This window comes from Orcinus orca, chromosome 6 (genome assembly GCF_937001465.1).
Source record: "Orcinus orca chromosome 6, mOrcOrc1.1, whole genome shotgun sequence".
Taxonomy (NCBI): Eukaryota; Metazoa; Chordata; class Mammalia; order Artiodactyla; family Delphinidae; genus Orcinus; species Orcinus orca.
Window position 1 is genome coordinate 25,213,958 of NC_064564.1, and position 14,581 is coordinate 25,228,538.

A 14,581-nucleotide genomic window follows, 5' to 3' on the forward strand; every position below is an offset into this window, starting at 1 on the left:
GAGAGAGAGAAGGAAAAAAAAGGAAAAGCAGATCCTAGGTATTTTACTGAAACATATCCTGGATGCCCCATGAGTACATTCACACATGAACTTATTAGAACACATTTACCTTCATGGAACGCAAGAAAGTATAACTGAAAATCTTAAGTGATCATTTCTGATGCTTGATGATTCATCTCTTGCCTGGTGAGCACTTTGTGCTTCACAGAAGAGTTTCTGAAGTGGTTCCCAAGTTGCTGGCTGTCATGTCCATGCAGTGTGTGTGTGTGTGTGTGTGTGTGTGTGTGTGTGTGTCTGTGTCTGTGTGTCTGTGATGCATTAAAGATCAGGCCAACATCTAAATTCCATGCTGCTCTTAATCTCCCCAAAACTTTCTTATAGATCAACAGCAAGCCTTTTTAAAAACCAACCAACCAACCAACCAGAAAGGCAGAAGGATCACCTTTGTCTTGCAAAGGAGCCATTATACCTTCCTTGTAGCTAAAAAATATGGTAAGAAGGCCCATTTGCCCGGGGTTAGGGAGTACATGAACTCCTGTTTTGCTTTTTATATAAGGAGGTTTGGGCAGATGGCTGAGCCAGGTGGAGGTAGAGAAGGGAGTCGAGCTCTAGTGTACAGGAGGGTCCCTGCTGTCCAGGACTTGGAGTGAGAACAGGCTCTCAGGGTAACTGGGAGAAGGGGCTTGCCATACTTGGGGAACACTGGTGAATGTGATATAGGATCACTGGTGATCTCAGGTGAAACAACAGCACGAAGGGGTCCCGAAACCTAGGGATCAGCCTGGACACACCCCCTTTCCTGGATCGTCCTCCCACCCTTGTGGGCACACCCTCTTATGGTCTCTCATTTTCTGCATCTTTCCTCCCTGTGCCCACCTGACCCAGCCAGAGGACTCACATGTTTCTTCAGATTTACCCAAGTGGGAGGGTGGTGTTCATGAGAGAGCTTCAGGAGGGAGACAGAGTTTACTGATGGTCTGGGGACTTATCACAGTGGTGTTTTTCAAAATGTGGATTGGGATCCACTAATGGGCCATGAAATTAATTTGTGGACTGTGATTGGCTTTAAAAAAAATGGGCTATGAGCTGAATAGACATTTTCACTAGTCATCACAGAAATGCAAATCAAAACCACAATGAGGTAACACCTCTTGTTTGTTAGAATGGCCATGATTAGAAAGACAAGATATAACAAATGCTGGTGAGAATGTGGAGAAAAGGGAACCCTTGTGCACTGTTGGTGGGATTGTAAATCGGTGCAGCCACTGTGGAAAAGAGTATGAAAATTAAAAAAAATTAAAAATAAAATTTTTAATTATTTTTATTTTTTATATTTTTTATCAGAAAATTAAAAATAGAACTACTATATGATCCAGCAATTCCACTTCTGGGAATATATCCAAAGGAAACAAAAACTGTAACTTAAGAAGATATATGCACCCTCATGTTCACAGCAGCATTATTTACAATAGCCAAAACATGGAAACAACCTAAATGTCCATCAGTGGATGAATGGATAGAGAAGTTGTGGTATATATATATATATATATATATATATACACAATGGAATATTAAACAGCCATAAAAAAAGAAATCTTGCCATATGCAACAACACGGATGGACCTTGAAAGCATTGTGCTTAGTGAAATAAGTCAGACAGAGAAAGACAAATACTGTGTGATCTCACTTATACGTGGAATCTAAAAGTAAAAAGCCCCAAAACCCCAAACTCAGAAAAAGAAATCAGATCTGTGGTTACCAGAAGCAGAGGGTAGAGGGAGAGAGAACTGAAGAAAGGTGGTGAAAAGGTACAAACTTCTAGTTATAAGATAAGCACTAGGGATGTAATGCACAACATAATGAATAGAGCTAACACTGCTGTGTGAAATGTAGGAAAGTAGTTAAGACAGTAGATCCTGAGAATTCTTATCACAAGGACAAAACATTTTTTTCCTTTTTGTTTTCTTTTTCTTATACCTTTATGAGGTGATGGATACTAAATAAACTTATTATAGTAATCATTTCACAATATATGTAAGCCAAAACATTATGCTGTACATCTTAAACTTCTACAGTGATGTATGTCAATTATATCTCAATAAAACTGGGGACAAATGAAGTAAATTAAAAACAATAGACTGCCTAATGGTAAGTTTTTTGTCTTAACATTTTCTGCTTTCTCCATCAATCATCATCTCTATCACATTGTATCAAAATATCTGTTTCTAGGGCTTCCCTGGTGGCACAGTGGTTGAGAGTCCGCCTGCCGATGCAGGGGACACGGGTTCGTGCCCCAGTCCGGGAAGATCCCACATGCCGCGGAGCGGCTGGGCCCGTGAGCCATGGCCGCTGAGCCTGCGCGTCCGGAGCCTGTGGTCCGCAGCAGGAGAGGCCACAGCAGTGAGAGGCCTGCGTACACCCCCCAAAAATAAAAATATCTGTTTCTAAAGGAGATAGTCTTACAGCTTTGTGTACCTTGAGATGCTCTCTTCTCTCATTTTCTCTGGTATCTTCTCTCTCTCGGGTGCTCTCCCCCTAGTTCCTAGAATGGGCAGGCTTGGACTTCTGACTCTCTCCTTCCATGTTGTGCTCAAGGATTCTTCCTGGGCTGTCTTCCCCTTTCTAGTTCTGTTCTTGGCCTGCTGATCCTGGCCAGTGAGCTGAGTCCCCGGAGTCCCCCAGTCCCGCCTTTCTCGGGAGGCCAGCCCCACGCGTCCAGCAGCCTCACGCCTGTCTCTTGGATGCCCCAAAGGGGTCTGCATCTGAGCGCCACCTCTTTCTGGCCATCCTGTTTCCCCTCCTGCCTTCTCCCACTTGGCAAGAAGTCCACAATATCCATCAAGTTGCTCACACCCAAACCTAGATCTCTCCATCTCCACTGAACCCTCACCAGATCTCATTCTTTCACCTCTTTGGTGTCTCTCATGGAATGCATCCTCTTCTCTCTGCCCAGCCCCACCCCAGCCTGGACCAACATCATATCTCTGGCGGAGGATGCCGGGCTGCCACACTGGCTTCCTTTCCTCCCATCTCATCCTCCAGCCATGCTGCAGAATTCTCATCCTCAAGGCAAATCTGGGCTGTCAGTGGGTGCTTGTACCATTTGTGAAAGTGACGTTGTGGATCAGATGGTCACTCAGTGCCAAAGAATCCCAACCATGACTGTTGTAACTTACAAGGGCATGCTCCTCTACTGCACAGGGGTCCTGGGGCCTCTCTTTGTCCATCTGATCAAGTTAGCATCACTGAGTGGCACCAGCATTGTGTGCCTCTGGAATGAAGTGACACAAAGGCTCCGGTATCGTCTATGAAGTGGTCTGGACAAAAATGTTTAACTTGAATCTCATGAAGGCTCCAGATTAACTTTCAGTTTATAAGAAATACAAGGAATAAAGAAACAAACCGAATGGCACCACGGGAAAATGATGAGAAATATCCAGAATGTGGGACGGAATGTGGTGCATCCTTCTATGTTCCAGTGACCTGGACTCTTCAGGAAGTCAATGTATTAGGATAAGAGTGTGGTTCTAGATTGTGACCTCCAAAGGCAGTGGGTGAACTTAGATGGCATCCTGGAAACACATCTCCTTAACTCTAAAGCACGTTCTGAGGACAGCTGGGGAAGTTTGAACATGGACTGGGCAGCATAATGTTAGCGGGGAGTGCTAAGGTGGGAGGAGCTCCTTATTCTTCTGTGACACGTGCTGGGCGTTTAAAGTAAATGGTCACGCATAAAGAACAGACTTATGGCTGCCAAGGTTGGGGGGTGGGGGTGAGGAAGGGATGGACTGGGAGTTTGGGATTAGCAGATGCAAACTATTACATACAGAATGGATAAACAACAAGGTCCTACTGTATAGCACAGGGAACTATGTTCAACATCCTGTGATAAACCATAATGGAAAAGAATATGAAAAAGAATGCATATATATGTATAACTGAATCACTTTGCTGTACAGCAGAAATTAACACAACATTGTAAATCAACTATACTTTAGTAAAATAGATTTAAAAAAAAGAGGTAAATGGCCGTGATGTCTGCTGCTTACTTGCAAATGACAGTAAACAAACAAACAAACAGATACCTCCCCCCCACACCCCCAATGCCCACAAAAATAGATGCAGGAAAATGTAAGCAGTTATTGAATCTACACTCACATAGTCTTTGGGTTCTATTTTTCAACTTTTCTGTATACTTGAAATTATATAACAGTAAAATGTTGGGGGAAAAATAAAATGCAAAAGAAAGCCTGCTGCTCCTAGGACTGGAAACCTTCAGAGGCCTCAGGGTCCTAATGTGTTAGGCTGGCCTGGCCTGGCCTGCTGACAGCCTCGCCTTTCTGTCCCTCACACCGGGCCTGCCATGCTTGGCCTCTCCCACTGGCCTGAAATCATGCTGTTGCTATTTCTGCCAGGTCTTTGCCTGCACTGTTCTCTCAGCTGGGAGTGCCCGTCTTCAGTCACGCTCCTAACTGGGCGCTGTCACGTTGACCCCCAAAGCGTTTACTTCTCAGAACATACTAGACATTTGGTTCCATACACTGGAAACTGTCAGGGGGCCTATACTGTGTGCCCAGTACCCAGCACATGCATGGTCTACAGCAGCAGAACTTGCAGCAGAAGTGAAACGCTACTTTGCCCTTGGCTGTGGTCTGGGGAGATACGTGACTCAAGAACCTGCCTTTCTGTATATTTTGAAAAGCAGGGCTGGCTCTGTGACAGCAGCAAGGTGCTGCCAAAGCCTCTGGAGTGGGGAGAGATGAGCAGCTGGCGTCTTCTGGAGGTGATTTAGGGCCCCAGTCCTCCTCTGAGTTGGGCCAAACAAGTCTGGACCGGGAAGAGTGACAGAAAGGCCTTCAGATACCTCTAACAATTCTGAGTTTGAGGGGTGGGGACTGCCTCAAGCCTTGGGGCAAGTGTGAGGTTTTATTTGTATTGCTGAGTAGAAGATAATTTTTATGTGGTGTGTTAACGAGGTAAAATATGAACACCTTATTTTTATTGGCAAGTAAGACAGCACTGGAGCCAAAGGACATGTTTGTGCATAGATGGATGGATGGAGGGATGATGGGTGGATGGATGACTGGATATAAGTAGATCTAGATCCAGCTACATACAGCTGTGTATATTAATCCTAGATATTTTGGCTCCTATAAAATGAGTGAATAACTTACCTACTGATTTGTGTCCCAGCCCTCCAAACGTGCAAAAGCCTGAAAAATCAACGCTAAATTTTTTGCCGAAAATATTTATCCTGTGGTGGATTCAGGGTTTAGTTTGGTGAGTCTCACCCCAGAGGCAAATACCCAAACTAAGTTCTTCAAAGATAATTATTTTGTTAGGATTCCCTTTCATAATAGTATAAGCTCAGGCATATCCCCAGAGTTCCCCTTTTGGGGTTTAAGCAGTTCAGGAGTGTCATCATTGTATTGGGACCCTATTTATTGTTGGTTTGGCTTCTGAAGTGTGAGCGGTTAGGCTTTTGAGGCTGATCTAGTTAGAGATCCTAGGATATCAGCTCACCACCTGTGGCTTGTATATGTGCACTGATACACAGCTGATGGGAAGCATCCAGGAACAAAAAGTTTAGTCTGATTCTACGGTCTCCTCTGTGGTGGGGGAAGGAGCCTGGAAACAAGCGACTATGGACTGGACAGCTGACTCAACCGGCACCTGGGTGACTCAGCCAGCACCACTGTGGACCATCTGAGGATCATGGCAAGAGCAGGCATGGAGAGGAGGGTAGAGAGCCAGGAGCAGAAGTCTTGCTGTGGACAGCCGAGGAGGCATTAGTCACGTGTGGGCAGCAAGGGAAGGGATGGCGTGGTTGTCCAAGGAGCCGGGGTTTTAGGGAGGAAGCAGGAGAAATGGTCTGGAGGGTGTGTGGGTAGTTTCCTGTGTCAACTTGGCTAAAGTACCATCTGTTCAATCAGACACCAATCTAGGTTCTGCTGTGGAGGTATTGGGGAGATGTAGTTAGCATCAACCGTCAGCTGACTTTAAGGAGATTGCCCTTGATATGTGGGTGTGCCTCATCCAATCCACTGAAGGCCGTAAAAACTGAGGTTTCCCAAAGAAGAAGAAATTGTGTTTCAAGACTGCAGTGTCAGCTCCTGCCTGAGTTCCCAGCCTGTGAACTCATTCCTTGAAATAAATCTCTTTACATACATATACATACATATACATATATATATGTATGTCTCTATATGGCTCTATATATCTATATATAGATATAGATGATATAGAAAGAGATGCAGATATAGATGCAGATATAGATCTCCTATTAGCTCTGTTTCTCTGGAGCGCCTGCGCTGATCAGAGGGAGGGTGAGGATCAAGGAGGAAATAACCTCACGTCCTGATTCCTGGGTGGTGCCCAGAACACACTAAAGAAAGGTCTGAGTTTGAGAGGTCTGTAGATGAAGCTCGCTCTTTCCCTGAACAGTCACACCCATTCTTGGCCCCAGCTCTTCACACACGTCTCTCTTCTCTCTGAAATTTGCCTATGCTCCATCCATGCGTTCAGCCAGCAAAACTTTAGTGAGCACTTTCTACGTTACGGGCACCTTGCTAGACAGTGGAGCGATTTCAGTTAAAAGGTGCAGTGCAGTGTCCTTTCCCCTTTGCCTCAACTTCATGGCTTGCTTGTTGAGACCCAGTTCCAATGCTGGTCCCCAGGAGACTTTTCCTTGCCTCTCGGACAGCGTCACGCTCCATCTGTGGCAGTACAGCCCTCTGCCTGTCCTTCTGTTCTGGCACCCATCAACTTGTATTGCAATTGGTGGTTCATGTGTCTGCCTCTTCCTCAGCTCCATTGAGTGGGACCTTCCTCTAGAAGTTTCCTGACTGATCCTGCAATGCTATCCCATTCTCTCCAGCAGACTGCTATGCCAGTGACTGCAATGTCTACTGACTCCCGTTGAATAAAGGAGTACATTTTCCTTCACAGACCGTGAGCATCTATAAAGCAGATACTGATCTCACTTGTTGGGCCAGTCAAATACGCTGGTTATGCTACGGTGACAAGTAGCCCAAAGTCTTAGCCACTTCAGATGGCTCATGCTGCATGTCTACCATAGGTTAAAGGGGAACTTTGTTCATTGTGACCAGTCACTTGGTCACCTAGGCTGATGGGACAGCCACTGTTTCAATGCTGCCATCGCCAAGGAGTGGTCAGGAGGGATCAAGAAATGCCATCCTAACATGTGCTCCAGGGTAAGAGCTGGGGATATACTTGATGACCAGCATTGATCCCTACCTGCTTGGTTTGATCCTAGGGGCTAGCCTAGTACCTGCAATTACTAACTAAATTCATCCATGAGCATCTCAAAAGCAGAAACTGAAATGATTCATCTGTATGGCCCAAGCATCTAGCAAAATGTCTGTCACTTCATAAATGTGCCATCAGTTGTTGACTGACTAAGTGGCAACAAGCGTGTACTAACCTTTTAGCTACACCAAGGGTTTCTGAGATGTGAGTTACTGTTGGAGGTCTACACTGTGGGTGAGACTACATTTGCATCCAGTGTTTTCAGAGGCAGCATGGCAAGGTGGTGAGAGTGTGGACTTTGCATCACACTTCTGCTCTACCTACCTGGGGGCTCTTGCTGACTTGCTTAGCTGTTTGAACTTCAGTTATCACCTGTAAGGAAGGGTGTTCCCAAGACGCCAATGCTGCGCTGGTCGCTGATGGGCTACAGGCTGTCCTGAACATCTACTGCTATTGCTCAGGTGACCAGGAGCCCACAGTCCAGCAGCTGCTGTTGAAACCTTCCCAGCGCTGTTGAGTGCAGCCACCTGTAGTTACAGCTGGAGTCCTGCTTTGAGCCATGCTGCTGTGAGAGGCTGAGTTTCCTGAGGCTGCCAGAACAAAGTACCACAAACAGGGTGACTTAAAACCTCAGACATTTCTTCTCCCACAGTTCTGGAGGCCAGAAGTCAGAAATCAAGCTGTCGGCAGGGCCATGCACCCTCTGAAGGCTCTAGGGAAGGATCCTTCCTTACCTCTTCCAGCTTGTGGTTGTTGCCAGCAATCCTTGGCATCACTCCAATCTGTCTCCATAGTCACATGGTGTCTCTCTGTGGTTCTATGTCCAAATTTCCCTCTTCATATAAGGACACCAGTCATAGTGGATTTACGACCAACCCTAGTTGAGCATGACCTCATCTTAACTTGATTACATCTGAAGACCCTATTTCCAAATAAGGTCATATTCACAGGTTCTGGGTGGACTTTAATTTTGAGGGGGACACTATTCAACCCATATAAAGGTTTTGCCAGGAGCAGAACAAAAGGGCCTTTTGTTTCCCCTTTCCTTTTGATCTCCCACCAATGGTTCATCAGGAAGCCAGCTGGCAGGTGTCCAGGGCAGGTGGTCTGCAGACTTCCATCCCTTTAGCCACAGAGGCCAGCACAAGAGGATGGAAAGGATTGAGAGTCAACAGGTAAATAATTGGCCTGTGTAAGGCCAGGAATGGAGACCATGATCATTAGCTCAGCTCCAGACCTAAGGTTTCAGAAGAAAGCCGATTTCCAGTGTGAGAGCATTTTCTCAGCATCGTTTAAGACAGCTTCCAGGTGTACCTGATCAGAGGCTCAGTGTGTTACCTTAATAAGGGTACTGAATTTTTCCATAAGCACGTTTCATGTATCTTCTCCTTTGCCCTTCACACATGTCAGCATGTACATATCTTCTCAAAACTGTTGGTCCACAGTTTCTGTCTGTGTTTCAGTGGACACAGAGCAGAGTGGGACTCAACTCAGTACTTGCTTGCTTCCTGCTCTGAGTGGCAACCCTGCTGTGTAACTTCCTACTGTCAACTAAGCTCTGCTCCATTTCTTAAAGCTCCCTAGAGTCTGAAATAAACGAAGATCTGAACATTTTAGAGGAGTGATATATGATCAGAGGCCAATTATTTACACTATACAGGAATCAGAATTAAAGCTGACCCTGGGAGCCATGACCATAGCATTATTTCTATTACTTTTTTTTTATCATATAAACAATCAATGCTCATTAAAAAAATTAAAATCCAGAAAAATTCAGAAAAGAAAATTGAAATTCGTGGTTAACATAATGATGCTTCCCTCCTACCCCCACATGATTTTCCAGCGCTCAGTAATTTTTTTTTTTTTTTTTTTTTTTGCAGTACGCGGGCCTCTCACTGCTGTGGCCTGTCCCGTTGCAGAGCACAGGCTCCGGACGTGCAGGCTCAGCGGCCGTGGCTCACGAGCCCAGCCACTCCGCGGCATGTGGGATCTTCCCGGACCGGGGCACGAACCTGTGTCCCCTAGCATCGGCAGGCGGACTCTCAACCACTGCGCCACCAGGGAAGCCCTCGGTAATTTTTGAATAAAAAAAAATAAGTAGACATATAGAAAAAAAAAAAACCTAGCCCTTGAAAGAAATAGCTGGGATCTGCTGACAATTAATGGAGGGCAAGAAAGAGATGCAACTGGAAAAGTGTTAGAGGGGTCTAGGAAAAGGTCTTCTGAAAAAAGGAATAAATATGAACTTTACAAGTAATTTTAGAACTTCAAAGATATGGCAATGAACCAGTACTCTTTAAGCAAATAGTAAATGATTTACTCACCCAGGATTCACTTAGGAATAAAATTAATTATCCAAAAGCAAGTAGGAGTCCAAAAAGGTCATCTGAGCCACCAAATCAATGTCACTAAAATCCATGTCCTGAAGTCTATACATTTTGTTTTTCTTTCTTTTTTATTTGCTTTTTGTTTTCATATCAATATTTTTAAATTGAAGTATAGTTAATTTACAAAGTTTTGTTAGTTTCAAGTGTACAGCAGTGATTCAGATATATATGTGTGTGTATATATATATATATATGTATATACATATATATATATAATTTATATATTCTTTTTCAGATTCTTTTCCATTATAGGTTATTACAAGATTTTGAGTACAATTCTCTGTGCTGTACAGTAGATCCTTGTTATTTACCCATTTTATATATAGTAGTGTGTATATGTTAATCCCAAATTCCTAATTTATCTCTCCTCACCTACCACCCCGCCATCTCCTTTGGTAACCATAAGTTTGTTTTCTATGCCTGTGGGTTTATTTCTGTTTTGTAAATAAGTTCATTTGTTTTTTTTTTTAGATTCCACTTATAGGTGATATCATATGGTATTTGTCTTTCTGTGTCTGACTTCACTTAGTGTGATCATCTCTAGGTCCATCCATGTTGCTGCAAACAGCATTATTTCATTCTTTTTTTAATGGCTGAGTAATATTCCACTATATATATATATATATATATACACACACACACCACATCTTTTTTATCCGTTCTTTGTGCATTTTGTTTTTCAATCAGAGGAGATACCCTTCTGATACTCATTCTCAGGGTTGGTTTTAGTTCATTTTCTGTGCGTTTCTAACAAGGTTTCTGTTAGAATCCTATAGTCACAAACTGTAGCACAAACACCACTCTTAGCTCCAGACTCCTTGGCCGTACTCAGAACAAGGCAGTGAGAGAAACCAGATAAAGACAAGATACAATCCCTATCAAAATGTCAAAGACATTTTTCAGAAAAATAGAACAAAAAATTCTAAAATTTATACAGAATCACAAAAGGCCCAGAATAGTCAAAGCAATCCTGAGAAAAAAACAACAAACCTGGAGGTATCACACTCCTTGATTTCAAACTATATTACAAAGCCATAGTACTCAAAACAACATGGCATTGGGAGAAAAACAGATACATAGATCAATGGAACAGAACTGAGAACCCAGAAATAAACTCATGCATATATGGACAAAGAAGCAAAGAATATACAATGGTGAAAGGATAGTCTCAATAAATGTTGAGAAAACTAGACAGCTACATGTAAAAAAATAGACCACTATCTCACACCGTACACAAAAATCAACTCAAATTTTACATTAAGGACTTGAATGTAAGGCCTGAAATCATAAAGCTTCTAGAAGAAAATATAGGCATTATGCTCTTTGACATTGATCTTAGCAATATCTTTTAGAATATGTGTCCTCAGGCAAGGAAAAAAAACCCAAAAATAAACAAATGGGACTACATCAAATTAAAAAGATTCTTCACAGCAAAGGAAACCATCAACAGAACAAAAAGTCAACCTATCAAATGGGAGAATATATTTGCAAATGATATATCCAATAAGGGGTTAATATCTAAAAAATATAAAAACTCCTACAACTCAACAATAAACAAATAAGCTAATTAAAAAGTAGGTAGAGGAGCTGAATAGACATTTTCCAAAAGAAGATGTACAGATGAACAACAAGCACATGAAAAAGATGTTCAACATCACTAATTATTAGGAAAATGAAAACCACACTGAGATATCACCTCACACCTGTTAGAATGACTATTATCAAAAAGGCAAGAAATAACAAGTGTTGGTGAGGATGTGGAGAAAAGGGAAATCTTGTGCACTGTTGGTGGGAATGTAAATTGGTGCAATGACTGTGGAAAAGAGTATGAAGTTTCCTCAAAAAATTAAGAATAGAACTACATATGATTCCACTATCCCACTTTTGGGTGTTTATCCAAAAAATATGAAAACACTAATCTGAAAAGGTATATGCACTCCATGTTCATCATGGCATTATTTACAACACCCAAGATGTGAAAACATCCTAAGTACTCATCAATGAATGAATGGATAAAAAAGGTGTGAGAAAAATAGACAGATATTGATAGATACTATATATACATACATACATACATATATATATATATATATATATATATATATATATAGTGGAATACTATTAAGCCATAAAAAGATAAAATCTTGGCATTTGCAACAACTTGGTTGGACCTTGAGGGCATTATGCTAAGTGAAATAAGTCAGACAGAGAAAGACGTACACTGTATGATTTCACTCATTTGTAGAATATAGAAAACAAACAAACCGACAAACAAAATAGATGACAAGCATGTAGATAGAACAGAGAAGTGGTTACCAGAGGGGAAGGGGTGGGATGGTGGGTGAAATGGGCAAAGGGGATCAACTGTGTGGTGATAGATGGAAAATAAATTTTTTGTGGTGTGTATGGTGTAGAGTTTACCGAAGTAGAAATATAATGTGGTACACATGAAACTTATATAATGTTATAAACCAATGTTACCTCAATGAAAGAAAAAATGTTTATGTCCTTTGTCTTAGCCATCCCTTTCTTTCAGAGACTATTCTTCAAAAAGAAGAGTACCAACAGATAAGGCTATAGTTACTGTTTACATGGCAAAAAAAATCGGAAATGATATGAATCCATCAATAGGAAAATGGCTGACGAAACTATAGTACAATCATAATATAGAATGTTGGAATATTATGTAGCTCTTTAAATATTAGGTCCAATTATATATCTCTATATCTAAGAAATACCCATGATGAATTGTTAAGTAAAAAAAGCAAGTTTCAGAGTAACACTTATGAGATGATTTTATTCCTTTGTAAAGGTAGGAAAGAAAACCACAGAAATGTGTGTACCCCTGTTTGATGAGCGTGGAGACAGACAGAGATGCTGCCATCCAGTTGCTACTTGGTTGCCTCTGGGGTGGGAATGAAGTGTTGGGAGAAATGAATTATTTGTTGCCATTTCCCTTATTCATGCTCTTTCTTTGACTTGTTACAATAAACACACACTACCTTCATCATTGAACACAATCCAGTAACAACCTCTCTATGCACCTCTCAAACAAACAAAAAGTCTCATTTCAATACCTTGGGCTGGAGCCCCCAGGAAGCCTGGGGTGTGAGGAGGGGATGGAGAGAATGTAGATTCAGGCTTTGTGCAGGTAAGGAGAGAGCTTACCTGAGTGCATCTGACATGGGTGACTTTATTTGTATTAACTTTTAAAATTTGATATAATTTTAGACTAACAGAAATGTAGCAAAAATAGTTCAGGGTAACTGTATATTCTTTACCCAGTTTCTTCTAATGTCAACATCTTACATAACCATGATCAAGATTAAGAAAGAACATGACACAGCGCTGTGAACTAAACTACAGACTATTCAGATCTCCTCGTTCCCCACATTGCATTTAGCTCTTTCTCCTTCACTCCCTCCAATCTGCAATGGTTCCTCAGTGTTTCCTTGTCTTTCATGCCCTGACACTTTTGAAGAGCACTGGCCAGTTATTTTGTAGGATGTCCTTCAGTTTCAATTTGTGTGATGTTTTCTTATGATTTGACGGAAAGGTGATATCTTGTCCTCTGGGCAGCATATCAGGGGTACATGATGTCACCATGTGTTATTATTGGTGATGTTAACCTTGGTCATTTGGTTAAGGAAACGTGTGCTGGATGTCTTAGCCTGGATGGCCCAGGCTGTCCAGTGGAAATAAGCAAGCTACATAGATAATTTTAAATGTTCTAGTAGAATATTTATAAAACCTTAATATATATGTAAATGATATATAAAATTTAATTTAAATATATACATATGCTAGTAAAAAATATACAAGTAAAAAAGAAACAGGTGAATTTGATTATTTTTGTTGTGATAAAAAATCCCACAAAATTTACCATTTTAGTCATTTTTAAGTGTATAGCTCTGTGCTGTTAAATATTCATACTGTTGTGCAACCAACACCACCATCCATCTGAAGAACTTATTTTCATCTTTCCCAACTGAAATTCTGTACCTCATTCATCTTCCCCTCTTTAACTACTAACCTCTATTCTACTTTCTGTCTCTATGAATTTGACTACTCCAGGTGCCTCATCTAAGTGGACTCATACAGTGTTTGTCCTTTTGTTTCTGACTTCTTTCATTAGCATATTGTCCTCGAGGTACATCCAAGTTGGAACGTGTGCCAGAACTCCCATCCTTTTAAAGGGAATGGGATATTCCCTTTAATTCTCTTTAATATTCCATTGTCTAGATACACTATATTTTCTTCATCCACTCATCCATAGATGTAAAATTGATTTTAAGAATATATTTTATTTAACCCCAGTTGCCATGTAAATATGATCATTTCAACACGTAATCAATGTAAATGTTGTTAACTAGATGTTTTACATTCTTTGTTTTGTACCAAGTCTTTGGGGTCCAGCGTGTATTGTAACACCTGGAGCACATCCCCATTTAGGTGCACAAGGTCACATGTGGCCAGCAGCTAGTGCATGGGCACCGTGATTCTAGATTCTCTCGACTGAGCACTCCCTCCTGGAAGTTACAGTGGCATCCACGTAGGAGTGGGTGGTCTCCTGGAGGGCAGCACTTCTGTGTGGCTTCCAGAATTCAGCTAAGGTGAGTAGGATGGATCCACATCGACCTCCACTCCATCCTCCCATGGAGGACAGAGGCTGGGAGGCTAACACCTGCATTCCCTAGGTGCCCATGCACCTGGGGGTCCAGAGGCTCTCTCACAGAATTGGAAGCAGAAGTGAAGTGAGCTCTCATTTTTGCTGGCCAGCAGGGAAGAGTTTGGTTTTCTGTGGCAATCTTGGTGAAGGTCACCTTATCTGGTGCTGGCTCCCTGGGGTCATGGGCAGGGTGTTGTCCATCTTGTAGCTGCAGACAATGGCAAGTGCAGCATGTCCGGGAGCTGGCAGCCTTAGT